Below are 25,339 nucleotides of genomic sequence, written 5' to 3' on the forward strand. Positions count from 1 at the left end.
GAACCAATACTCTAGTACTTGTGCCGCGAAAAGGATGTGCTGCGGGGCATCCGCTCATTCTTACGTAAGGAGTAATGGTGAACTGCGATCTGGAATTAAGATCGCTGCTATCAAGGCAATGGGAAACAATTTCGTCTCCTGGTCACATCTGGGACCCTGGAATCATTTTCAGTTTCAGCCTATATCTGACTGATCATTGTGTAGCCGGTTCTAAGCTCACATACCCTCACAGCTTCAACGATCCTAGGACATGGATGTTGTCTCTCCCATACCTGCATGGAAGCCAGAGCTCAGGGAAGTTATGTCTGTGGTCACAGAGATGGAAGAGGATAGCTGGGGACCAGACCAGATATCTTGATGCCAAGTCCAGGGTTCACTGCATGTTGTGCAAGCTTTGGGGCCTTGGAATATTACTATTATATAAACTGGGATTTGCATGGTCATCCTCATGATAGCCAAGCTCTTATTTTGCTTTCAAAAGAGAAAGAATAAATCATGTTGAAGGGGGCTCATAGAAGGCCAAAGGCATGAAGTGTTCAGTGAATGGACACAAGCAGTTTCATGGACAGAGCAGAGACCAGCTCTGACTGAAGAGGAGTGAGGGAAGACCCCAGAGAGGTGAGGCCACCCACTGGGGAGGAGCAGCTTTGGAGATTAACAAAAACCCCTACAAGTGCAGACATGGAGGCAGGCAAGCACAAAGAAAGGGACTCGTGTGGGAAACCCCTTTGATCAGGGCTTCTTAACCTTGGTGTTAACATTTTAGACCAGATAATTCTTTGTTCAGGGGACTGCATTATAGGATATTTAGAGCTTCACCCACTAGGTGCCAGTAGCACCTCCACCCTGCCTCCTTGTGACAATCAAAAAAGTCTCCAGACGCTGCCAAGTGTCCACTGTTGAGAACCACTGCTTCAGATGGCAGTGTGCCAGCAACTGGGGCCTGGCTGGATATGGGGTCTGGGGAGGAGCAGAGCAGAAAGGGGAGGCCACGAACCAGACAGGAAAGGGGACAGATGTGTGCCCGAGTGTCCTCTCATCAACCCCTTCAAATACAGACTCTAACAACATCAGGACAAATGGAGCCAAGCAGGACCCCAGGATGAGGCCCCTTTGAAGGATGCTCAGCAGGACCCTGCTGAGAGAAGAACATTTGCAGGAGGAAAGAAAGGATTTTAGACTTGACAGCTTGCAAAGGGCTCTTTACTCCTTTCAGTGAACTGAAGCAAGAGAGGAAGACAGGGGAAATGCTACAGGAGCCTGGAAACCCCAAGCTTATCTGAGAGGCTCTAAGGGACCTGGATGAGAAGGAGAGTGAGCTGTGATGTGTCTGCGACCGAGGCATCATCCTTCCCTTCACTGGCCATCCCCACTCCTGCACCTCTCAGCCTTGGACCGCACTTGCCCAGGAAAAGCAGAAAGGAACTGGAATACATATCCTGGGAGACAGGAAGAAGCAAGGAGAAGGGGGGTGAAGATGCAAATTCTGAGGTTCAAGAGAGAGACACTGACAGAGTTCAAATAGTGGGCCATGTTTCTCAGTGAAATGAAAACCAGGCAGAACAGGGTCTGGGGGTTTGCAGAGCGGAAAGAGGCAGAGAAACGACTATTTACAAAATGTCCACCAAGGGTGAGGCACATTCAGCTTTCACAGCAGCATAAAATACCTACAAACAGTAAAGGCATTACGGCCTTTTTACAGCAGAGCAAAGCACAGGGTGGGGAGGCGAGGGATTTCACTGGGAGGGCCTCTCGGGACGACCAGGCCAGGTTGGCAGGTTCCCCATGCCGTGCCTCCCCTTGGCCTCAGGACCCACAGCCTCTTGGCCCCTCACCTGCCCATCTGCTCCACTAGACTAAGACCATAAGGGCCTGTTCTGGTTCCGTGTCTCCGGCATTTCCTTACGTGCCAGGCACAGGCCCCCGTTACAGAGGAAGCAGGCAAGAGTTAATGCAGAGGCAAACAAAGAGCCTGCCACCACCGAGGCCCCGCTGTGTGAGCCGAGGGCAGACGCAGCGCACACCCTGTTACGTAAGTGCTGCTCCTGCTCTGCTCGCGGCCACGGGAGGAAAGCGGGGCTCTTTCCTTTCCTGTGCTATATATAATCTCGGTTTTGGCAGAGGGGCATGCTGAGTTCCACAGCTCGGTCACATTAGATATTAATTTTTTTTCTTAAAAATTCAGCAAATTTTCTTTTACTAGTGATGACGCAAAATAATAATACAGAATTGGCTTAAGATTTAGATACTTTTCCCACATTTCCAGCATTTTTCTCCCTCAAAAACAGTCTTTATTTCTGGTTCTACTTCAAGAAGCAAAGGAAGGGTGAAAATGAGAGGACGAACAGACAGCTTGCAACATCCTCTCATCACAGTCTTGATGTTGGCACTCCTAGGTGCCAATCCCAGGTGGGGCAGTGTTTCCCTTTTCAGGCCTCCAACCCCAGATGGGACAATGTTACCCTTTGGTAATTAGGGGCCGATCCATTAATGGATACAGAGTAGGCCAGGTTTGTTTTTGATTTTGCTCATCTGCCTCCTAAGCCCTAACCCTGGAATCCTTGACCTCATGACTACGGAATGAGTATTTCTTCACAGAATCACTCAACTGTCCTGGGACTTGATTGAAGACAGGTTTTGCTTAGTAAATGCCTTCTTCAGCTATACTAAACTTACCTGAAAAATATTTTCTGAGACCTTTAAAAGCATATAGTTACTAAAAATCACCATATGAACTTCGTGTTGGTTCTAAAAGAGTCTCTAATTACTGAAGGCCATGGTTTGTTATTCTAATATGAATTGTTATAACACATACTCATTTGAACTTTAAAAATTACATTTCTTTATGTATATTCAGTCCTTTGCACTTTTCGCCAAATTAGTTGGGCCTTCCTCCAGACCAATTCTTCCATAGTGGTGAGATTTTAAGACATAAAATTATGGAGTTCCCGTCGTGGCGCAGTGGTTAACAAATCCGACTAGGAACCATGAGGTTGCGGGTTCGATCCCTGCCCTTGCTCAGTGGGTTAATGATCCGGCGTTGCCGTGAGCTGTGGTGTAGGTTGCAGACGCGGCTCGGATCCCGCGTTGCGGTGGCTCTGGCGTAGGCCGGTGGCTACAGCTCCGATTCAACCCCTAGCCTGGGAATCTCCATATGCCGCGGGAGCGGCCCAAGAAATAGCAACAACAACAACAACAACAAAAAGACAAAAAAAAAAAAAAAAAAAAGACATAAAATTATGATCTAATGTTTTCATGAGATGACAGGTCAAGAAGAAAAACAGGCTTTCAAAATACTAATTATATTAACACTAAAATCTAAGCATCAGCAGAGCTATTATTTATGGGCATTGCTCTTATTGAGTGTTTCTAGAGATTTTGAGACTTGCAAACACTGGGCGGCTCAGTTCCAACAAGTGCTATTCAAGATGGCCTGTCACAGAGTTCCCATCATGGCTCAGTGGTTAACAAAACCAACTAAGAACCATCAGGTTGCAGGTTCGATCCCTGGCCTTGCTCAGTGGGTTAAGGATCTGGCATTGCTGTGAGCTGTGGTGTTGGTTACAGACACGGCCTGGATCTGGTGTTACTGTGGCTATGGCGTAGGCTGGTGGCTACACTTCCAATTTGACCCCTAGCCTGGGAGTCTTCATATGCTGAGGATGGGGTCCTAGAAAAGATAAAAAGACCAAAAACAAACAAACAAACAAACAAAAAAACGAACAAGATGGCTTGTCACTATGGTGGGAGTCAGTCAGATAAACCCAAGTTCCAACCCTGACTCAGTGACCTCCTAGTGCAGGTCACTTGGGTCTTGGGTGACATATTTAACCTCCCAAACCTCAGTTGTCTTTTGTAAAATGGGAATGGTATCAGCGCATACACTGTAAGCTTCACAGTGAAAACTAAATGAACTAGCTTATGTAAAAGCATCCTTGACAGGCATGTTACAGCTAGCAGATGTCTCAGGCTTCCTGCCTCCTTCCTCACTTCCTGCATCAGCAAGGTGGCCCTCTGCTCAAGTTCTGAGCACCCCCCTGTCACCAGCAGACCATTGCAGTGACTTTGGTGACCTATGCTACCTGCACGCACACACGCAGCCTCCCCCGTCCCCTACTCACCTTTAGACAGGTACATCACTGTCCTCAGTGATCCCCTGCAGGAGAAAGTCTGTCCACTGGAGCCTGGTGTCATGGTCCTCTCTTAGTCTGGCCCAACTCACCCTTCCTGAGCTCATGGTTCCTTGCAACCTGAGTCTTCCCCCTCCAACTCTGCCCAGGCCAGCTCCAGGCTTCAAAGCCCTTACAGTGCCCCCACAGCCTAGTGTACAAACTCCGAACTGCTACACATGGCATCTGAGACACGTTATCCAGTCCCTGTCCGTCTCCAGTTTCACTGGCCACCACTCCTTTCTCTCCTCACACTTTATAGCCGGGCAATTCTACGTACAGTACCCGGAACCCCTAATGCTGTCCCATCACTCCTCACCTCTACCCACTCCTCTCTGCCCAGAATTCCCTGCTCCTCTCATCTACTTGGCTAACTCCTAGGCAGTCTTCAAACTTCACTCAAAAGGCCCCACTTCTGTGACAGTCTGTCAAGTACTCAGAGTCTTGTGTCTTTTCCTGTAACTGCACCTGCCACACTGGAATTGTTTTTCATGTTTTCTTGTAATTCACTAGACCACTATAAATGTCTTCCCTGGGGGTGAACCCAGGACTCGGTCTTGCACAGAGCAGTCACTCAGGAAATGTTTATAATGTTAGACAGAAAAAGCTTCCAACCTGGTGGGAAGAGCCCCCGAAAACACAGGGGCTGTGAGCTACCAGAGCAGCCTGAGACCATGAGAGCAGGCAGAGCGAGAATTCGACAACATTCTCATTTAAAATGGTAAAATGGTGGTGGCTGCCAGAGCTCAGAAAAAGGATCCCTTTTTATGTGGTTACAACTCTAACAAGTCAATTACATTTACCTAAAGCCCACGGAACTCCAAACTATATTTTTCTCCCCACAGCCTCATTCTTTTATAAAGTTCCCTTGCTCTGTGGAATGATCGTGGGCAATCGTGTTTGCAGGTTTCGGCGATGCCAGTTCATGGCTATGTTTTTCTGTTCACTGAACTGGCTCATTTCTTCAGGAGAACAAACTGTTCTGCACTGAAGCAGGAATTGGCTGGGTTCTAACAAAAAGATTTTTCCCCCCTGACAGTGTTTTTGCAAAAGACCCAAGTCAATTTATAGCCAAGTAACAAAAGGTCAGAAAGGTTAGTCAAGCAATGGGCGTAATTCCTGTGTGTCACAGCCAATAAAGGAAATGGGTGGGAATAAATAGTATGCAATTTTAACCTGAAATTATTTGTTCAAAACTATTATTGTAAACTATACAAAGGGACCCATGGCTTCCAATACAAAGGATTTCCCACTCTGATTTTTTTTTTTAAGACACATTTACTGTGGAAGAACTGAGATGACCTCAAATTCCTCATTTGCAAGTAGAAAAATGTCAGAAACTTTTTCCCACTAATTTATGAAAAAACTTGGCCACTGTTTTACAACCATGAAATATAAATATTCACATCTCATAGTTAAATCACAAATACAATCTGCATGGCTGAATTTAATACAAAATCTTTGTCAAAAGAGAAACTAAATAAACCAAAAGGAGAGGCTGAGAAAAACCCTCTACAAAGGCCATAGTTTATCTGTTTTAATCATGCTAGAAGTGTGACAAACTACTGCATTATTCAATGAGCATAACAACAACAAGAAATGCCTGCCTTTTAAAGTAGACACGAAGAGCTGACATCACAGCCAAGCAAGCGGAAGACAGATGAATAACTGCCTGTACTGGGCGACCAACCAGGCCCAGACCCATGGGTTTGCGGAATAAGGAAATCTTTCAGATTTCAAGGCTGTTGGAAGTGCCCCCCGCCCCCAGCCTTCTTGGTCATGTCTATACCCAGCATGTAAAATGACCTAATCATCCAAAAGACAAATGTTTAAAAAGAATACTGTCAAGGTCCTGGACAAGATGCCATAAACCATTTCTCCCCCAGCTTCTTTGTGAAGTACAACTATAACCCCTGGAAATAACACGAAAGGCAGCCAAAGGAGAAATCGGAAAGGTGGGAAAAAGAAGGTGAACAGGTTGGGGAACCTAGGACTGGAAAAGCAACACAGCAGCAGGGCATCTTATGACTTCCCATTCAAGAAGGTGGCCCAAGCCCAGTGTTTTCCAAGCCCCAGCCTGGCAACAGAAGGCAACTTAGGTAAGCTCATCCTTCCCTATGACACAACAGGAGTTCTGCTGACAACAGCTGGCCAGCTGACAGCACCAACAAGGAGAATTAGATAAGGAATCCACTGATAATAAAGCAATCTGGGAAAATGTTCTCCCTCTCTGCAGGGCCCCCAGGAAGTACTCTTTATCCCAGCAGACTCCCTTCTCCCACCTGGTAGCACTAGGCAGCATGGCCTGGAGAAACCTGACTGTACCAGCAGGGTCCAGGGGGGAGCCCCAGGCTGCACCAGATAAACCAAGAACACCAAGACAGTAACAGCAAAGGTTCTGAAAAGAAAATTGTCATTGAAACCAGAGCCCACAAAAGTAGATCCTGAACTGTGTTCTAAACCTAAAGAGAGTGACTTCCTAGTAAAAAAAAAAAAAAAAAAAAAAAGATTCAAATAGGTCTTCTAACAAAACAGACAAAATGTCCATGACAGAATAGAAATTCCTTTTTTACCAACAACCAGGAAAATCAAACTTGAGTGAGAAAAGACAATAAACTGACACCAACACCAAGATGAAACTGATGTTGGAATCAACTTACAAAGGATTTTCAAGCAGCCATCACAAAAATGCTGCAACATGCAATTACGAATTCTCTTTAAACAAACAAAAGAATAGAAAATCTCATCAAAGAAATAGATGTTAAAAAAAAGAACCAAATAAAAATTATAAAACTGAAAGATACACTGATAGAAACAAAAACTGCTAGATGGACTTTATAATAGAGATGACAGAAGACAAAATCAATGAACTTGAAGACAGGTCAACAGAACTTAATATGAACAAAAGAGAGAAGATAGATTGAAAACGAATGAACGATAACAAAAGATCCAATGTTCATATTATCAGACTCCCAGAGGGAGAATAAAAAGAGATGGGCTGAAAGACTATTCAAAAAGATAATGGGTGAGAATGTCGCAGACCTGGTAAAAGACACAAACCTACAGATTCAAGAAACTGGGAAATTCTCAAATAAATAAACTCAAGGAAATCTGTGACAAGACAAATGATAACTAAGATTCTGATCATTAAAGACAAAGAAAAACCCTTGAAAACAGGGAAAAACAACACATTGTCTATAAGAAAACACTAATTCAAATGACAACAGATTTCTCATTTGAAACCATGGAAGCCAGAAGGAAGTAGCACAACATTTTCAATGCAGAAAGAAAAGAACTGTCAACCATGAATTCTATATCTGGGCAAACTATACTTTAAGATTGGAGGGGGAAAGACATTCTCAGACTACAGAAAACCAAAAGAATGCATAGCTAGATGATCTACTCTTAAAGAATTAAGGAAGGAAGGAAGTTAAAGGAAGAAAGGAAGGAAGTTCCTCAAAGAGAAAGGAAATGATAAAAGAGGAAATCTTGGAGCATTAGTTAAGAATAAAGAAAATGAGGAGTTCCTGCATGCCTCAGCGGAATCGAATCTGACTAGTACCCATGAGGATGCAGGTTCCATCCCTGGCCTCACTCAGTGGGTTAAGAATCCGGAGTTTCTCTGAGCTGTGGTGTAGGTCACAGACGTGGCTTGGATCTGGCATTGCTGTGGCTATGGTGTAGGCCAGCGGCTATAGCTCTGATTTGATCCCTAGCCTGGGAAGCTTCATCTGCCACAGGTGCCCTAAAAAGCCAAAAAAAAAAAAAAAAAGGATAAAGGAAAATGAGTACATATAATAGACTATCCTCATGAGTTTTATATTTAATGACTGAAACAAAAATCATAATACCATCTGCTGCTCAAGATAATTATATTTTAAAGGGGGATTAAAGGAGCTTGATAGAAGTAAGGTTTCCACATTTCAAAGTGGTGAAATGTTGATACCAACAGACTGTTATAAGTCAAATACATATATACTGTAATACAGCAATTGCTAAGAAAATGATACAAAAAGATACATTCAAAAACACAAGTAAGGAGTTCCCGTCATGGCTCAGCGGTTAACAAACCCGACTAGCATCCATGAGGATGCAGGTTCGATCCCTGGTCTCATTCAGTGGGTTAAGGATCCAGTGTTGCCTTGAGCTGTGGACTAGGTCTCAGACGTAGCTCAAATGCCACGTTGCTGTGGCTGTGGTGTAGGCCGGAGGTTACAGCTTGGATTGGACCCCTAGCCTGGGAACCTCCATATGCTGTGGGTGCAGCCCTAAAAAGACCAAAAAAAAAAAAAAAATCAAAAACACAAGTAAGATAAAATCCTTAAAAATGTTCAAATAACCCAAAGAAGGGCAAGAAAAGAGAAACAGGAAGCAAAACAAATAATAAAATGGCAGATTAAAACCCTAATACATTAATAATTACCTTAAATGCAAATGGTCTAAATACACCAATAAAAAAGTATAAACTGGAGTTCTCGTGGCGCAGTGGAAACAAATCCGACTAGGAACCATGAGGTTGCAGGTTCGATTCCTGGCCTTGCTTAGTGGGTTAAGGATCCGGTGTTGCTGTGAGCTGTAGTTTAAGTTGCAGACGCAGCTCGGATCCTGTGTTGCTGTGGCTCTGGAGTAGGCCGGTGGCTACAGCTCCGATTCAATCCCTAGCCTGGGAATCTCCATATGCCGCGGGAGCAGCCCAAGAAATGGCAAAAAGACAAAAAGACAAAAAAAAAAAAAAAAGTAGAAACTGGCAGAATTGATAAAACTACAATTGCTGCTCATGCGAAACTCACTTCAAATTCAATGAAATCAGTAGGCTGAAAAAAGAGGGCTGTCCATAGAATAGATGGAATATCAATATTTTAAATTATGCTTACAAATAAATTTAATGATACAGGAAAATGTTTAGAGTATGACATTTTATAAGACATGATAAGCAAATACTTTCAAAGCAAGGTACAAAATGTATATATAACATGCCTTCACAATGTATGTAAAGAGTTTATAAATAAATGCCTAAAAAGAATGCCTATCAGGGTATCACTAACAGGAATCTCAATTGTTTTCTTTACGCTTTCTCATATTTTTCAGATTCTTACCATAAGAATGAATGGCTTTTAAAATCAGAAGACATTATTTTAAAATTCTCTTCAATTAAAGAGGTCTATTAAGATAACTGTGTTACTGCCTGGGAGGAAGAACTAATATTTATCATTGGCAACCACCATGAACGTGGCTCTTTGTACTGGAGAGTTGGCCGTCCCTCCCTCTCCTGCTCCCCACAGGACCAGAGGTACAGGGCAGGAGGCCTGAAAGACTCAGAAAGTGTTCTTTCTGTAAGCTTTGGGCATGGCATCCAGGGGACTGGGTGGCGGGGTGGGAGGCTGATAGGTAAGGGAGGGGCAGTGTGGACAGCAGAGCAGGACTCTTGGAAACCTGCCTCATTCCAGCAGTCTCCAGACTCACTGCCCTAGGTCTCCATGGGCCTGACTGCTGAGCTGGGTCCTGTGTTTCCTCACACCACCACCCAAGGCCACACAAGCATGTCTTGGTCCACAGAGACCAACAGGCCTAACACGCGGATCATCCCACTGGCTGGGGGCCACAGTACAGAAGAGGAAATCCTTCTATTTGATATTGCCAAGTCGGTAACGATTTAACACCGTCTTCCTTTCTTTTTCAAAGACTCTCTCTCACTTTATCTAGGAGTCCTGTGATAAGCTTCCTACTATAAGAGACCCAATCATTTTTTCGGGCATTTCGAATAAGAAAACTCAAAGTAAACCTCAATTCTTCCTTAGGCTTTACCTGTATACCCAATCTATTATTATAAAGGAGATTCAACATGGAGTGCAAGAGGCAGCAAATATAATGATTTCTAAGATTCCCTATTTATAATTCTTTTACCAAAGATTACCTTTACTCTTTCTTAACCCAACTAAGAAGAGCCCTTTCAAAGTCAAAGTTGTTGTTGTTGTTGTTTTCTTTTTATGGTCACACCTGCAGCATATGTAAGTTCCCAGGTTAGGGGCTGAATGGGAGCTCCAGCTGTGGGCCTAGTCCACAGCCACAGCAACATTGGATCCAAGCCACATCTGTGACCTATGCCGTAGCTTGCCGCAATACCAGATCCTTAACCCACTGAGCAAGGTTGGGGACTGAACCTGCAACCTCAGAGACACTATGTTGGGTTCTTAACCCACAAACCACAATGAGAACGCCTCAGAGTCAAAGTTGAAAGCTCTGACCAAGTCTCCTTCACATATAAGATGCTTCCTTGTTGACATTGTTAGGGCCTGATTTAACAGTCTATGGGACCCCTTCAAGACTTCCTACTGTTACCACTAATTCTGGAAAAGTTGCCTTTTTTCTCTGAGGACATGGAATCTCATCTCTCGAACCATACAGGATAACTCAAAGCCAGCCTTGACCTTACAGGACTTTACAAACACTGTAGGACTATTTCACCCCCACCCACTGCCATCTCCCAGAGGTAAACTACACGTAACAAAATCAGGTAACAAAATTTTACAAATATTTGAGCATGTATTGGAGACCACAATAACTTTCTAAATAAGTTTTGTTGTATCTGTTGTCTTACTTTTGGGGGGGCTAGAGTGGTAAAAGCATGGACTCTAGAGTCAAAGAGTGTCCCTATTATCAGTCACATAATTCTGCAGCTTCTTCACCTATAAAATGCAAATAAGCATGCATGCCTCTGGCAACAATTAAATAATGTATTACTTATAAAAGTGCCTGGAATATCACAGGTGCTCTCTTGGATCCATTTAACATTCCTTAGTTTCTTCTTTTCAACCACTTCTCATTTATGATTTATGTTGTATGTTTTTATGGACCTAAATGAGTCACCTTAAATTCTTTTGGAACCAAAAAAGGCATATAAAAATACAACATAAAAACAGTAGACTCTCCTCTGGGAGGTAGCGGTGGGCACTGACTGGGAACAGACATGAGGCAACTTTCCAGGTAATGATACCTTGGCTGAGGTTCAGGTTATACAGGCATATGCATTTGTTAAAACTCAGCAAATGTACAGTTAAAATTTAACTAAAATGAAATGTACAAATCTTACCTCAAAATAAAAAACTATAAACAAATAATGACCTCTACTTAGTGATATGGATGCCAAAGCACTGAGGGGGAATGCATAAAAAATACGATGGACAGACAGCTGGGTAGAGGGAGAGGAAGCACAGAGGAAACTGTTCATGGTCAAACCTGCTGGGGGGGTGTATGGCTGCTCCCTGTAAAATCCTTTCTGTTGTGCAATATGTTTTTAATTTTTCATAACAAAATTTTGGGAAAACATACTATGGGAAAAAATGGAAGGCACTCCTTACACATTAGTTCTCCTCCCGAACCCTCCCAGTTTTTATTCATCCATTTCCCTGTGAACACTTTCTAGGCACACAGCATAGTACCATCTAGACAAACTGCTTGACCTCAGGCTCTCTGAATCTGTCTGCTTATCTCTAGAATAATACCTACATGAGCCTCATGGGATTTTTATGAGGATTAAGATGATAAACATACAACACTTAGCTTAGTACCTGCCTTGCAGCTGGTCCTTGATAAAAGCTAGCTATTATTATGCCAGCATTGTGTACAGTAAAGAGCACGGACATTATACTGTCTTATTTCAGCATCAAGTAGTGGCTAGAAGCCCTGACTCCTAACAGCCTGGGTTCAAATCCCCACTCTACCATTTTGAGGTTTTGGGAAAAATTCTTAACTTTTCTGTGCCTCAGTTTCCTAGCCTGTGAAAAGGGGATGATAAGTGTTCTCTTTCAAGGTGATAGTAGATACAAAGTGCTTACACAGTGGGTGGAGTAGTGTAAGCATTCAGTCGAAGTTAGCAGACTCACTATGCCAGATACTTAGAGAACAGGAAGATGAACGCATAAGTCCCTGACCCCTCAAGGAGTTGATAATCCAGGAGAGGAGAAAGCTATGTCAACAGAAGCATGGTAGAGTGGTGGGTGATGTGTGCCATAGGGGATGTGCTTCTAGGGGCTTGTGATACAGAAAACAGACTGATAATAATGACTGAGGAAAACCGAGGAAGACCTCAAGCGGGTGGCATCTGATGATTTGGGACCTGAAGGCAGAGAAGGGGAAAAGGTTGGTAATATGAAGGCACATGGTCAGAGAGCCTACTAGAACTTACTAAAAGATAGGCAGAGCCAGGTTAAAAGATTTGAGACTGAGAAGAGACTGGAGTCAGATGGCAGAAAGCTCTACTAATGAATGTGGACTTTGTTCTGCAAAAGGACTTTGAAAAAATGACCATTCATTCATGTTTTCCAGGGTTAGGAGAGGTGACACTTCAAAAACAATTCCTTGATTTTTCTATCTGATAAATGACAAATACAGCTCATCATTTATCCACTGCACTCTTTATACAGAATACAATAATATTTTTACCAATTCAAGGCATCTCTACTCCATAAGAAGGCCCTGAGCCTAAGCAGGGAGAGCTGGGGAAGAGCTTACTGAGAGCACTGAGGAGTCAGTCAGTTAGCACCACTCTAACTGGTTCATTGCTTTGAGGGTCCATTTGGAATGTGACCCAAGAAATTAAATTCAGGAAGGGAGAAAAGTCCAAGCAGCAGCAGAGTAGGGCCAGCTCTCTTTGGATGCTGCCAGCTGGCCACGCTGTGCCTCGTGGAGCTGCTCTGCCTTAGTAAACACATTTCTGATGGCCGTGGGCACTGAGCAAACCCACTAAGCCTTACCAAAGTGTCTTCAACATCGTAACCTGAGGGGAGTGGCCAGGGGAGGGGGAAGGTGTTATGATTAAAGGCACCAAATGCTGTTTCCAAATCATGTAAATCAAATATATGACACATACATGAAAAATACCTTTCACTTCATACTTAACATAAACTACGCATAACAAGGTTTAAAAATTCTAGGATTATATATGGGCAAACTTTTATCTTGGTGTAAAAACTACGCCCTTTTAGTGGAGGCACCTCTGAGTGTGGCTGGTTCAGGCTCAGAGGAACAATCTGGTCAGCTGGCTCTATGAGAAGCATGACTGCCTTGCTCCCTGCTGTGCTCTCAGGGCTCGATACAGTGCTTGGCCTGTAATGGGTGCTCACAAAGTATTTACTGACTGAATAAGTAAATGATCTAGTCCCCAGCTTTGTAAGTTCAGAAATAGGATGGGGTTTTTCAGTTTACTGAGATTATTAAATTCTTAATTAGGTGGGGCAGAAGTGGCTTAATACCAACCAAACTCAATGGAGACACACTAGATCCCACCCCTACCCCATTTCAGAGGGGCTATAGCTTTCCAGGAGCCCCACTGCTCCTGAAATGTACCCAATTGTCTTTCCTAACATCAAGGCATCTGGGAAACAGAATCCCCAATCAGGTCACTGCCTGAGGAACAAATTTAGCCCTTCTAAGGTTTTCAACCTACATATGTATGAAGCAAGCCCAGCTTTGAAGCAACCAGAATGTCTGCCTCAGGCCAACGTGGCATCTTGTCTCCTGTGGACAGAGCAAGATGTACTCAGACCGAGCCCAACCCTCCAAATCTTTCCCAGGCTCCATGCAGACTCCCAATCTGTTGTCCCTTTGCAACACTCTTCATTCGAACATGTCATAAACCCCTTGCTTTTAAGATTTTTCTGTTTATAGGGCTTTAATTTGGCCTCTCTAATGACGGAAGAGGGACTTTCATCTCCATATGTCTCCAGAGGATCACGTGGGTCTGGTCGTCTCTGCCTGGACATGTACCAGTTTTCAGGCATTTAGGCCTCAGCAGCAAACACTGAGCACTATCCTCAGAGAACCCCAGGGTACTAAGTGATATCCACGCATGGTTTAGATTTTTTTTTCCTTTTTCCTTAAGTGCAGTTTCTTGCATTGTCTAATTTTCTATCAACTTAGCCTCATAAAATTTTAAGAAAAATCTCCCATCAGCATAGCTTTTTACCACTACACCCTTTAGAAAAGTCTAGGAAATTCAACATATTTGGGATGAGCCTAGAGGCAACACTGTAGAAGGTCACCATTAGCATGTACCCACTCAGAGAAGGGGACTTAACTCTATGCTTTCTTTCCTATTCTGAAGCCAGTTTCTATCCAGGACCAAACAGTTTCTCTATTCCATGTTGGCTTTTTACTTAAAAGAAAAATGACTTGACAGAACACTGTAAACCAGCTATGAAGGAAAAAATAAAAATCATTTTAAAAAAAGGAAAAATGAGATAGGGAGAAAACTTTTAAATTTTAAATTTTGAGCTAATTTTAGACTCATAGAAAAGTTGCAAAAATAGAACAGTTTCCCTATATCCCTGACCCAGCTTCCCCTAATCTTATATAACCACAGAAACCGAACAGAACCAGGGCGTCAACATCAGCACAATACCAGTAACTAAAATGAAGATCTTATTCCAACTGCACACGTTTTTTTTCCTACTAATGTCCTTTTCTGTCCCAGAATCCTATCCAGGATCCCCATGGCGTTTCTTCATTATCTCTTAGTTTCCCATGGTCTGCGACAGTTCCTGGGTCTTATTATTCATGTCCTTGACACTTTTCAAGAGTATTAATCAGTTATTTGGTTGAATGTCCCTTGATTTGGGTTCACCTGATGTCCTCTCATGATTACACTGAGGTTCTGCATTTTGGGCAGAAATACCACAGAAATGGGGGTGTATTCTTCTTGGCGCATCTTATCACACATGGGGTTCAGGCTGTCTTACCACTGCTGCTGCTGACCATGACCACTTGGCTAAGGCGGTTTCTCCAATGTAAAGTCACTATCTTTCTATCTTTTCTTGCCTAGTAAATAAATATTTGAGACCATGCAAATTCTGGCAACAGGTTCTTAAAGGGTCACTGGCTCCCTCATTCCCTATGTCTGTCATGTAAGCACTTTGTTATTACTTTCTTGTTAGTTCAATGAGATTTTTCTTGTAAAAATAGCACATCTCCATTGTCAAAAGATATGGAGCGTTCATAATCACAGCTTTAGAGAATGATACTTACTACGAACTGAAGGTTCGTGTCCTCCCTCACCTCCAAATTCATGGTAAAATTCTAACCTCCAATGTGATGGTACTAGGATGTGGGGCCTTTGGGAGATAATCGGGTTGTCGCAGGGCAACCCTCAGGAGTGGGATTAGTGCCCTCCTAAAAAGAGGCCCAAGCAAGCTCTCTCACCTCTGTCGACCATATGAGGACACAACAACAACAAGGTCATGCACAACCCAGAGGAGGGCCCTCACCAGAACCCAACCACGCTGCCACCTCGATCGCAATGTCCAGCCTCCAGAACAGGGAGAAATAAATATCTGCTGTTTATAAGCCCCCCCCTATTTTGTTAGAGCAGCCTAAACTAAGATGGCCCTACAGACAGTTTAATGTACGTATTAGTGAACACTTTTCCTTCTTTTAATACCACGGAGTCAGATAGCATGGGCTTTTTTTCTTCTTCTTCTTTTTAGGGCCACACAGACAGATCCAAGCCGCATCTGTGACCTACACCACAGCTTGTGTGGATGCCTGATCTTTAAAACACTGAGTGAGGCCAGGGATCAAACCCGAATCCTCATGGATACCAGTTGGGTTCTTAACCCACTGAGCCACGATGCAAATGCCACCATGGGATTTTAATTAAGTCCCAGCCCCACCATGGACTTAAGGAAAGTGACTTAATTTTGTGTGATTTGACCAGCATTTGTCTTTGCTGAGGGGACACACAAAATTAAATAACGCTTTTGAGGGAGAACTATTCAGTAAGGTACAAGTAAGAACTTTATGGCCTGTATTTAAGGGAAGTCAGCTAAATGCTGCCATGGGGAAGATGAGGCCACACAGGGGACATCTGCGACTCTAGGTGCCTCATCCAGACCACTGTTCAAAGTGTTTGTTCCCTGCTAAACGCTTTAACAACCTGAAGGAATGCTACCTGGTTCCCAGGATGTGTCTACTTATAGTTTATCAGGTGAGGCTCCAAGAGTCTGTAAATTTATCGCTGATTTTTGCGGTTCAAACAACAATCAGGAAAAGGTCACCTCTCCCGCTGCTTCCCCTCAGAATAATAACAACAAGAACAGCTGAAAATGGTGGAACACACGACTAGCATTATACACTGTCCATTCTAAGCACTTTATATGCACTAGTTCTTTTAACTCTCACCACAGCCCTTGCCAGGAGGTATTATTATTGTCTCCAATTTTCAGATGAGGAAAATGAGACACGAAGCAGTTTCACAAAGGAACTTGCTCGAGATCACTCAGCTAGTAGTTGGCAGAGCCAGGATTTGACCCCAGGCAAGCCCAGTTCAGGGCTCACACTCTTAGCACTAACGCTCTCCTGTCATCAGAGAGTGCAAGAACAAGTTATTGTCTGGAAGAGAGACACAGCCCATGAGTTCAAGTTCTGGAGAAAACTGAATTGAACAAAAGATTCAAATGACAGAAGAAAACCACTTCCAGAATGAAAAGAAGAAACAAGAAGGGGCTCTCAGGAATTCATACATAATTAGCAACCAAAGCCAGTTACTAAGACAACAGCCTGGAAACATCTGAAAACAATGTGTAGAAAAGGACTCCGAGTAAACATGTCAAACAAGCAGGTTATGAGAAAGGAAGGCCGGCAGAGTTACTTGGTTGTTTTTTTTTTAAGTAACAGAAGCTCAGAGACAAGGCCATTTAAGACAGGAGACCTCGAAGGAAAAAAGATGAGTGAATCAGAATACTTCATGCTGTCATAAACAAACAAAATGATTGTCAACCCCCCCAGCCAGGTGCCCTTGTCACCCCCCACCACCAAGATGTCTCCAAGAGTGGCAGTCCACAGTGCTGTCTGCATTTCCTCCGCTCCTCTGGCTCCTGTGTGAGCTGACTCGGTGGACAGAGCATAGTGGGACCACTATCAGTTTTCTCACTGAGCACACCAGTGGCTAAGCCTCTCCTGTTCTACTGGACTTCTGAGCGAATGGCCACTAAGGGCCGCTGCCCTTGCAGGAGATCGTCTCTTCCACACCACTCTTGCCTGATTCTCCCCATCTCTTCTTCCAGCATTGGCTTGGCACCCAGGCCTGGTGTGCGATCCCACTTACTAGCTTAGTAACAACGCCTTGAGGGCCTTAGTTTCCTGGCCCGGAAAGGAGGGGAGTAATAATTTCCATACACAGGGCTGTTAAGAAGATAAAGTCAGCCATCTGAAAGAGCTCCCACCACTCCATGCTGGACATGTATTACAGTGCTCAGTACATTTTGATTTCCTGCACATAAAGACTGGCCTTGGCCAAGAGGCCAACCTAAACCCTTTTTTCTGGCTACATGCTCTACCTGGGTGAACTTTATTCATGGCTTTGACCACTTCCTTGGAGCAAGTACATCTCTACAACCTTTATCTCTGGCCCCTACGTCTCAGCTGAAGTTCTGATGCATATTTCCAATTGCTCCTAGGTATATGTTCCTAGATCACTTGACGGTTTCTTAAATTCAAAGCATCTAAAAATGCTCTCTCTCCAAATTAATCGCTGCACCCCCTTCCACAATCTTTACCCCACGATATAACTTAGTCAATATTTCCAGCATCTATTATTACCTTCCCTAAGACAGACAAACTAACAAACAACAAACAAGACAACCCTCTAAATCCAGTCTTCTAATTCCAGTCTCACTTGTGTCAGGCACAAGTATTTTTAGATTTTGCTTCAAAACACCTCATCTTCTCCATCACCACTCTGTTACCTTGTTCAAGTTCTCATCATCTCTTACCTGGATGACTGCCACAGCTGCTTACCTGACTTTACCCTGCAGTCCATGCTTCACTGAACAGAGTTACCTTCCTAAAAACAAACTTGAACATCGTACCCCACCCCCCTTAGAGGTACAGCCACAGGATACAAACTGAAACTTGTTGGTCTGGTATTTGAGGTGCTTCGCAATCTGACCACAACACCCCTTGGTCCAGTCTCATCTCCTGCCATCTGGGTACCTTCAGGCTTTCGCCCATTAACCTTGTCCCCTATTCCCCAAAGCCCTATGGGCACAGTAACACTCAGCTCCCAAGGTGCCTGTACTGACTCACCAAACATATGCCCTCCCTCCCTGTGTCTCCGGGACACCTGACATACATCACACCTTTTGCCACTATTGGTTTGCATGCATGCCACCTCCGCATCCAGAAAGGGACCTTGAAGACAAGGTCAGAACAGCTTTTGTCTTTGTTTGTTTGTTTTAGTTTTTGTTTTCTAGGGCCACACCCGTGGCATATAGGTTCTCAGGCTAGGGGTCAAATGGGAGCTGCAGCTGCCAGCCTACATCATAGCCACCACAACACCAGATCTGAGCCGCGTCTGCAACCTACACCACAGCTCATAGCAATGCCAGATCCTTAACCCACTGAGCGAGGCCAAGGATCGAACCTGTATCCTCATGGATACTAGTCAGATTCATTTCTGCTGAGCCACATGGGAACTCCTGGAATTGCCTTTATCTTTGTATCTCCTTGCCTAGCACAGTGTCTGTCAGCTCAGAGCGAGGGTGGTTGTTAACTAACTTAATCAAGAATAGCAAAATACCAGACTGAAGCCCAAGAAGAATTAGTGCACCTCATAGAACAAATGTAAAATTGAAGAGTAAAAATAATGAGGGTAGATGAGGAGTAGGAAGAGGAGATGGAAAAACAGGGAGAACTGAGTCTCCTTATATGGAAGAAAGGAAAGTTCCTGTTTTTGCTTTGCTGATAGTAAATAAATATAGGAACAAATGTTATTTTTAGCACTAAGAGAATTGCTCACCTTTAAATTTTGTTTTAAGGTTAAAAAGAAGAAAAGAACATTCCATAAAACAGAAAGTAGAATAGAAAAGGGGCAACTAGGCAATACGAAAATTAAGATACAAATTATATGTAGAGGAGTTCTCAGCAGGTTAAGAATTCAACTAGTATCTATGAGGATGCAGGTTCAATCCCTGGCCTTGCTCAGTGCATTAAGGATCCAGTGTTGCCTCAAGCTACCGTGTAGGTAGCAGATGCAACTTAGATCAGGTGTTGCTATGGCTGTGGCAGCTGCATCTCCAATTTGACCCCTAGCCTGGGATCAACTTCCATATGCCACAGGTGTTGCCCTAAATAAAAAAAATTTTTAAAAAAAGGATCTAAAGTACATGTATAAAACATAATACGTGCAAAAGCAATCACAAATTAAAGAGGCTAAATTCACATATATAAGTTTTAGAATCAAGTCTGGTTCAACAGAAGACAAAACCCAACAATACTCTTATAAAAGATAAGCTTACAAAAGATAAGCTCTGAAATAATAATAATAAATTAGAAAATATAACAAAATCACTGCACAAGAAATTTATAGACTATGGAAAAAAAAGAATAGAGGACGACAACCGTTGCTTTAAGTACCGTCAAAACAAAAATAAAAACTTTAAAATGCAATTAATAACCTTGAGAAGCAACTAAAAAACACTGAGATGAACTTTTCTTAAAAAAGAACTAGATATTTTGAAACCAAGAACCAAAATGCTTTGGAAGGACCCGTAAGAAACTGGCAGGAGGTGCTGCTTATGAGAGGGGGGTTTACTGCTTAAGGATAAGGAGCGAGGAAGAAAATGACTTTTCCCTACCTCCTTCTGTACCTTTTTTGGCTGCATTCACAGCATGTGGAAGTTTCTAAGCCAGGGATCGAACCTGCCCCACAAAAGCTACCCGAGCCACAGCAGTGACAACTCCAGATCCTTGACTCTCTTTGTGAAAAGACTAACAGTGGTACTACTAGTAAATTCAGTTACAAAAAAAAAAAAAAAAAAAAAGAGGAAAGGCATGAAACCGAAAATATAAAAGAAGCAATAAAATCATAGGGAACTATTACATATGTGTTAATAACTTTGAATAAAACAAAATAGATGGGTTTTCCATTAAAAACGTAAAATTTTTTTTTTCTTTGTCTTTTGTCTTTTTTGTTGTTGTTGTTGCTATTTCTTGGGCCGCTCCCGCGGCATATGGAGATTCCCAGGCTAGGGGTTGAATCGGAGCTGTAGCCACCGGCCTACGCCAGAGCCGCGTCTGCAACCTACACCACAGCTCACGGCAACGCCGGATCGTTAACCCACTGAGCAAGGGCAGTGACCGAACCCGCAACCTCATGGTTCCCAGTCGGATTCGTTAACCACTGTGCCACGACGGGAACTCCCAAAAATGTAAAATTTTAATGCTGGCAAAAAATAAAATACTTAACTAGACCAACATCTATAAGAATAAATAACCACATCTCCCCAAAGCAACTAGTCTCTGATGGTTTGTTAGTGGAACATTTCAAACTCTCCAAAAACAAACAACTCACATTATAGAAAACGTGCCTAAAATAGGTCAAGATATAGGTTATCTACTTTATTCTATTAACCCGATCTAAAACTGGCTAAAGAAAATGAAAAGAAGAAACTATAAATGAAGCTTACGTAAAATTCATGTTAAAAAATTTTAAAGAAAATAACAGTGTTACTCCTAATCTAGGAATAGGTTAAAATTTTAAATTGTGTCATGTTATCAGATATCAAAAATCCATTTTAAACTCCAACTCCAATATCCTTAATTTTAATATACTATAACGATAAAAGTATACTTTTAAACCCTTCTGAGAGAATCTATTTAAAACCAAATGTATACTATGTCAACAGTATACAAGGAAGAAATGAGACATAGTTAATTTTAAAAGATGCTAAAGGTATAAGAGGAAAAGTATGATATGTAAAATAAACAAAACCATACTAGATACGGAGAAGGAGTGGAGTGGGAGAAAGGAGATGAGCTGGTCTCAGGCAAGACAGCTTAGTGTGTCCAGAGAGTGGGTGCAGAGACTGACGTTACAGAAAATTCCTGCCTAGTCCAACCTGGCTTTGCCCTTTGCATTAACTTTGCCCCCACAGCAGAGACGTGAAGGAGGAGGGCAGGAGTCACGTGGCTATTTGGGAGACTATTTCAGGACTGAGCAAAGAACAGAAAGACCAGTATGACAGCAGAGTTGGTGAGAAGGTGAGCACTAGAAAATACGTGTATAAGTTCACCTGTAATAAACTTGTCTTATGCCATTTTCAGTTTAGAAGATTGATACACAATCTTTCACTCCATCTTTCAACTCAAAGTTAAAGAATGAGAAAACTGGAATAAATCTTCTATCCAATAGTAGCCCTGCTGCTATCCACCATAAGGCAGGAAGTTCCCAAGTGACACCTGTAGGGAAATTGCCATGCGCTGGAGCCCAGGCTTGTGGAGAGGGACTGATGTTACCATGGAGCTGTCTACATCAGGCTGCTGTGCACAGAACTTCCACTATACACCGTCAATGACTCTGACACTATTTACCCCCCTTTCTTCCCAGAAAGTTCCATGAGGTTGCAGGTTTGACCCCTGGCCTTGCTCAGTGGGTTAAGGATCCAGTGTTACCATGAGCTGAGGTGTAGGTCACAAACTTTGCTCAGATCCCATGTTGCTGCAGCTGTGGTGTCGGCTAGAAGCTGTAGCTCCGATTGGACTCCTAGCCTGGGAACCTCCATATGCCGTGGGAGCAGCCCTAAAAAGACAAAAAAAAAAGAATCTTAACTTTTTTGTTTCTTTTTTGGCCGTCCCATGGCATATAGAGTTCCTGGGCAAGGATCAGATCCAAGACACAGTTGCAACCTACGCTGCAGCTGCAGCAACGCCAGATCCTTAGCACACTATGCCGGGCTGGGGAGCCAATGTGCACCCCAGTGCTCCAGAGACACTGCCGATCCTGTTGCACCACAGAAGAAACTCCAGTTCTTAACTTTATAATGACAGATAATATAACAGATTTCTTTAATTTAAAAAACTTTAACAATAACAACAAAACCCCTCAAAGTCTAAGTTTGTGAATGGCTCAGTAAGAGGATAAATAGAGTTCCCAAATAATACACATATGAGTATATAATTTTATAAGAGCACATCTATTTCATCAAGAGAGGCTATGTCTATTTACACTGATTATTTGCCAGTTGGCTTTGTCTTTAGTATTAAGTTTATTTAACACTGAAAAATTCCAGGGGGCAGTACCATTCATCTTGGGCCCTGAGAACTTGGCTTGGATAACTGGCATTCAAACTAGTGTTCTAGTTTTTTAAGTTGGTCATTTAATAAAGCAGAAGTATATGTTTTGCACTCAGATTAAAAGCTGACCTTGAACTAAGCCTGCACATCAGAGAGACACAACAAATGACTCTATTTTTATGATACCCAATGGTCAACCTAAGATACAACCACTATGGAAAATAGTACAGAGGTTCCTCAGAAAACCAAAAGTAGAATTACCATCTGATCCAACAATCCCACTCCTGGCCATATATCTGGACAAAACTGTAAGTCAAAAAAATACATGCACTCCTACGTTCACAGCAGCACTATTCGCAATAACCAAGACATAGAACAACCTAAAGGCCCATCAACGGATGAATGGATTAAGAAGATGTAGTAGATACACACAAGGAATACTACTCAGTCACAATAAAGAACAAAATAATGCCATTTGCAGCAACATGGATGGACTTAGAGATTATCATACTCAGTGAAGTTAAGGCAAAAAGAGAAAGACAAATACTGTATGATACCACTTACACGTGGAATCTAAAATAACGGCACAAATGAACCTATGTACAAAATAGAAACAGACTCATGGACATAGAGAACAGACTTGTGGCTGACGGCGGGGAGGGGGAAGACAGTGGGATGGACTGGGAGTTTGGAGTTAGTAGATGCAAACTATCACATTTAGAATGGATAAACAATAACGTCCTACTCTACAGCACAGGGAACTATAACCAATCTCCTGGGATATATACAAAGTGACTATATAACTGAGTCACTTTGCTGTACAGCAGAAATTGGCACAACATTGTAAATCAACTATAAGAAAAATAAAAAATAAAAAAGGTTGAATAACTTGCCTCCCAAAAAGCGACCTCACAAATCACATACTGTATATTTAATATAGTTTAGATTAATCCAAAAAAGAAATATTTGATCAAAGAGCTCAGCAGTAAAAACCAAGGAAGGAGAAAATAATGTTTAACAGCAGTACAAAGACTAAATATGGCTATAAAGATTGAGGCATGACAAAGTGATGGTAACTGATATAGCAAGAGACTTAAAATCCAGAAGCGCACTATTTACCCAGGAAATATACTTTGTCCTCACTTCCTTGGTCTCTCCAGTTTCTCTCTTCTCTTTATGCAGCCCCATGTGCATCTTTAAAGGTTCACTTGCTGTTGCTTCTGCAGCTGCAATCCAGTCCTATAAAAGAAGCAGCAAATCCTCACTTCACGAGAAAAGAGGTAAAATATATTCTAGAAAGCTGAGTTATCCAATTTCATCAATCTCCTTTCCTATTTCATTTTCACCAGAACTTTACACAAACAGGGAAAAAATAAGCAGGTGGCGAGAGTAAAAAGGTCATTAAAATACACACTAGCAGTTTAAAATGATTTAAAATGCTAGTAAAAACTGAAAAATACAAAAAAGGAAAAAAAAGCAAATGATCATCTCTGATAATATATCAGGACAAAATGATTCATTAAAATCTGTATTTTGAATAGTCTTTCATCAATGAGTTTCCATCTCTCTCCCCTAGCTAAGTTTAAGATGCTTAGCAGAAATGATAAAATTAACTGACATGTGGCCTTAAAATTTCAAGGATGCACATCATCAAGGATGTGCTATTTTCTGATGCTCTTCGATTCAAAGCCCTGGGGGTTTCCTGACATGGATTCTAGAAGCACGAAAAGTGGTCTGAACTGTGAGGTCCAGGCCAAGGAGCTACATTATCTTCATCTTTGTCTCTGACCCTTGCCCTTATGGCTCATTCTACCCAGTTCCAAGGATGGGCACACAGTTAACTCTTCGCAAATGAATGAGACAGTAACTATTATGTTTTCAACAGACCACCAAAAATGCTTTGTGTGATTACTTGGGAAGCAGCTGAAAAACCACGGCTTTGGGGCTCTTTCTTTCCCGAAGCATTTTTTTGGGGTGAAGACGCCCATTCACAGTAAAATGGCCCTAAGCGACTGCCCCAGAGGGAGTCAGAACTTTGATGGTGCTGGGTACACTAGAGAGAGTTAGGATTACAGGGTGCCCCTCCAAAAACCACCCCTCTCCAGAGAAGCTCCTAGATCTTTTACCTTCCTTCTTTCATCTTTAACATACTCCCACCAAGCTTTCACTCTGTGTCAGGCACTGTCCTAAGGGCTTTAAATAAATTAACTCCATCTTTATAACAACTTTATGAGGGAGATTCTATTATTCTAATTGCCCAGAAGAGAAAACTAAGGCACAGAAAGGTTAAGAAAACTGTGTCAGGAAACCTGCTATATGCCACTGTTCACAGGTGGGGGTCCTGGGCACACATGGTCCTGCAGGAAGCTGTTGTCCACTTATTTTTCTTTCTTCTGCTGCCCTCATGGTATAGTAGCTCAATGTCAAACTCGCTCTTGTTGGAAAACTGTTCTAGTTAATAATTTATTAAAAACATTAAATTCTCCACAACTTAAAAAAAAAACCTGGCCTTTTCTTAATTAAAAAAATTATTCAATGAACATCACAAAAAGGAACTCTGCCTAATTTTATGGAAAGCAGCAGCCATCATGATTTTCAGCTAAATACTTACACATACCTACTGCTTCATTACATTTATCCCAGGTATCTCGTCATGCTTACCAGATCCCTTCTAACTTTAAAAATGCAATCCCTGACACAAGCAAAGCATTTATTCTTCTACTCTCTAGTTCAGTTGATTGGGACCTGATGTTAATGGCACCATCCAATCCACTACGAACCACTTTGCTTTGTTTCATGTCTACAAACTCTTAGCCTGGATGGCATGTTTTGGGTCATAAGAGGAATCAGGTGGGAGTGTGCAAGACAACAAAACATAAGCATAAATAACATCTGCTAGAAAGACAAGTCCACACACAACATAAGGGCAGAAGCATCCACTCCAATCACAAAGGAAAGCTTCGTGACCACAGGCAAAGCACTTCTACTTTTGAGCAAGACGCTCTCCTCAAGCTCAGATCTTTTGTCAGAATCTAACCTAAAGACCCTCCTTCAAAAAACAAAATATGTATAACATTAGAAGAAGAAAATGAGGTTTTTAGTTT

The 25,339-nt window shown here is 42.4% G+C and overlaps 1 protein-coding gene across 9 annotated transcripts in view; it reads right to left on the reverse strand.

The window, feature by feature from the left end:
- The window catches only part of ZHX3 (zinc fingers and homeoboxes 3), a 119,319-nt gene that overhangs the window by 48,784 nt on the left and 45,196 nt on the right, over positions 1-25,339 (reverse strand). For 6 of the 9 annotated variants that reach the window (XR_014831737.1, XR_014831735.1, XR_014831736.1 and 3 more), the window contains exon 2: positions 23,355-23,474. The exons of 2 other annotated variants lie outside the window; for them this stretch is intronic. The gene's annotated coding sequence lies outside the window, so the exon portion shown is untranslated. Of the gene's footprint in view, positions 1-4,121; positions 4,464-23,354; positions 23,475-25,339 lie in introns of those variants that run through there. One more of the 9 variants, XM_021077230.2, reaches the window with a different exon arrangement.

Source organism: Sus scrofa, chromosome 17 (assembly GCF_054392235.1).
Source record: "Sus scrofa isolate SSC_HxYL_T2T_F1_AM1 chromosome 17, Sscrofa_HxYL_maternal_Yorkshire_Landrace_v2.0, whole genome shotgun sequence".
NCBI classification, from domain to species: Eukaryota; Metazoa; Chordata; class Mammalia; order Artiodactyla; family Suidae; genus Sus; species Sus scrofa.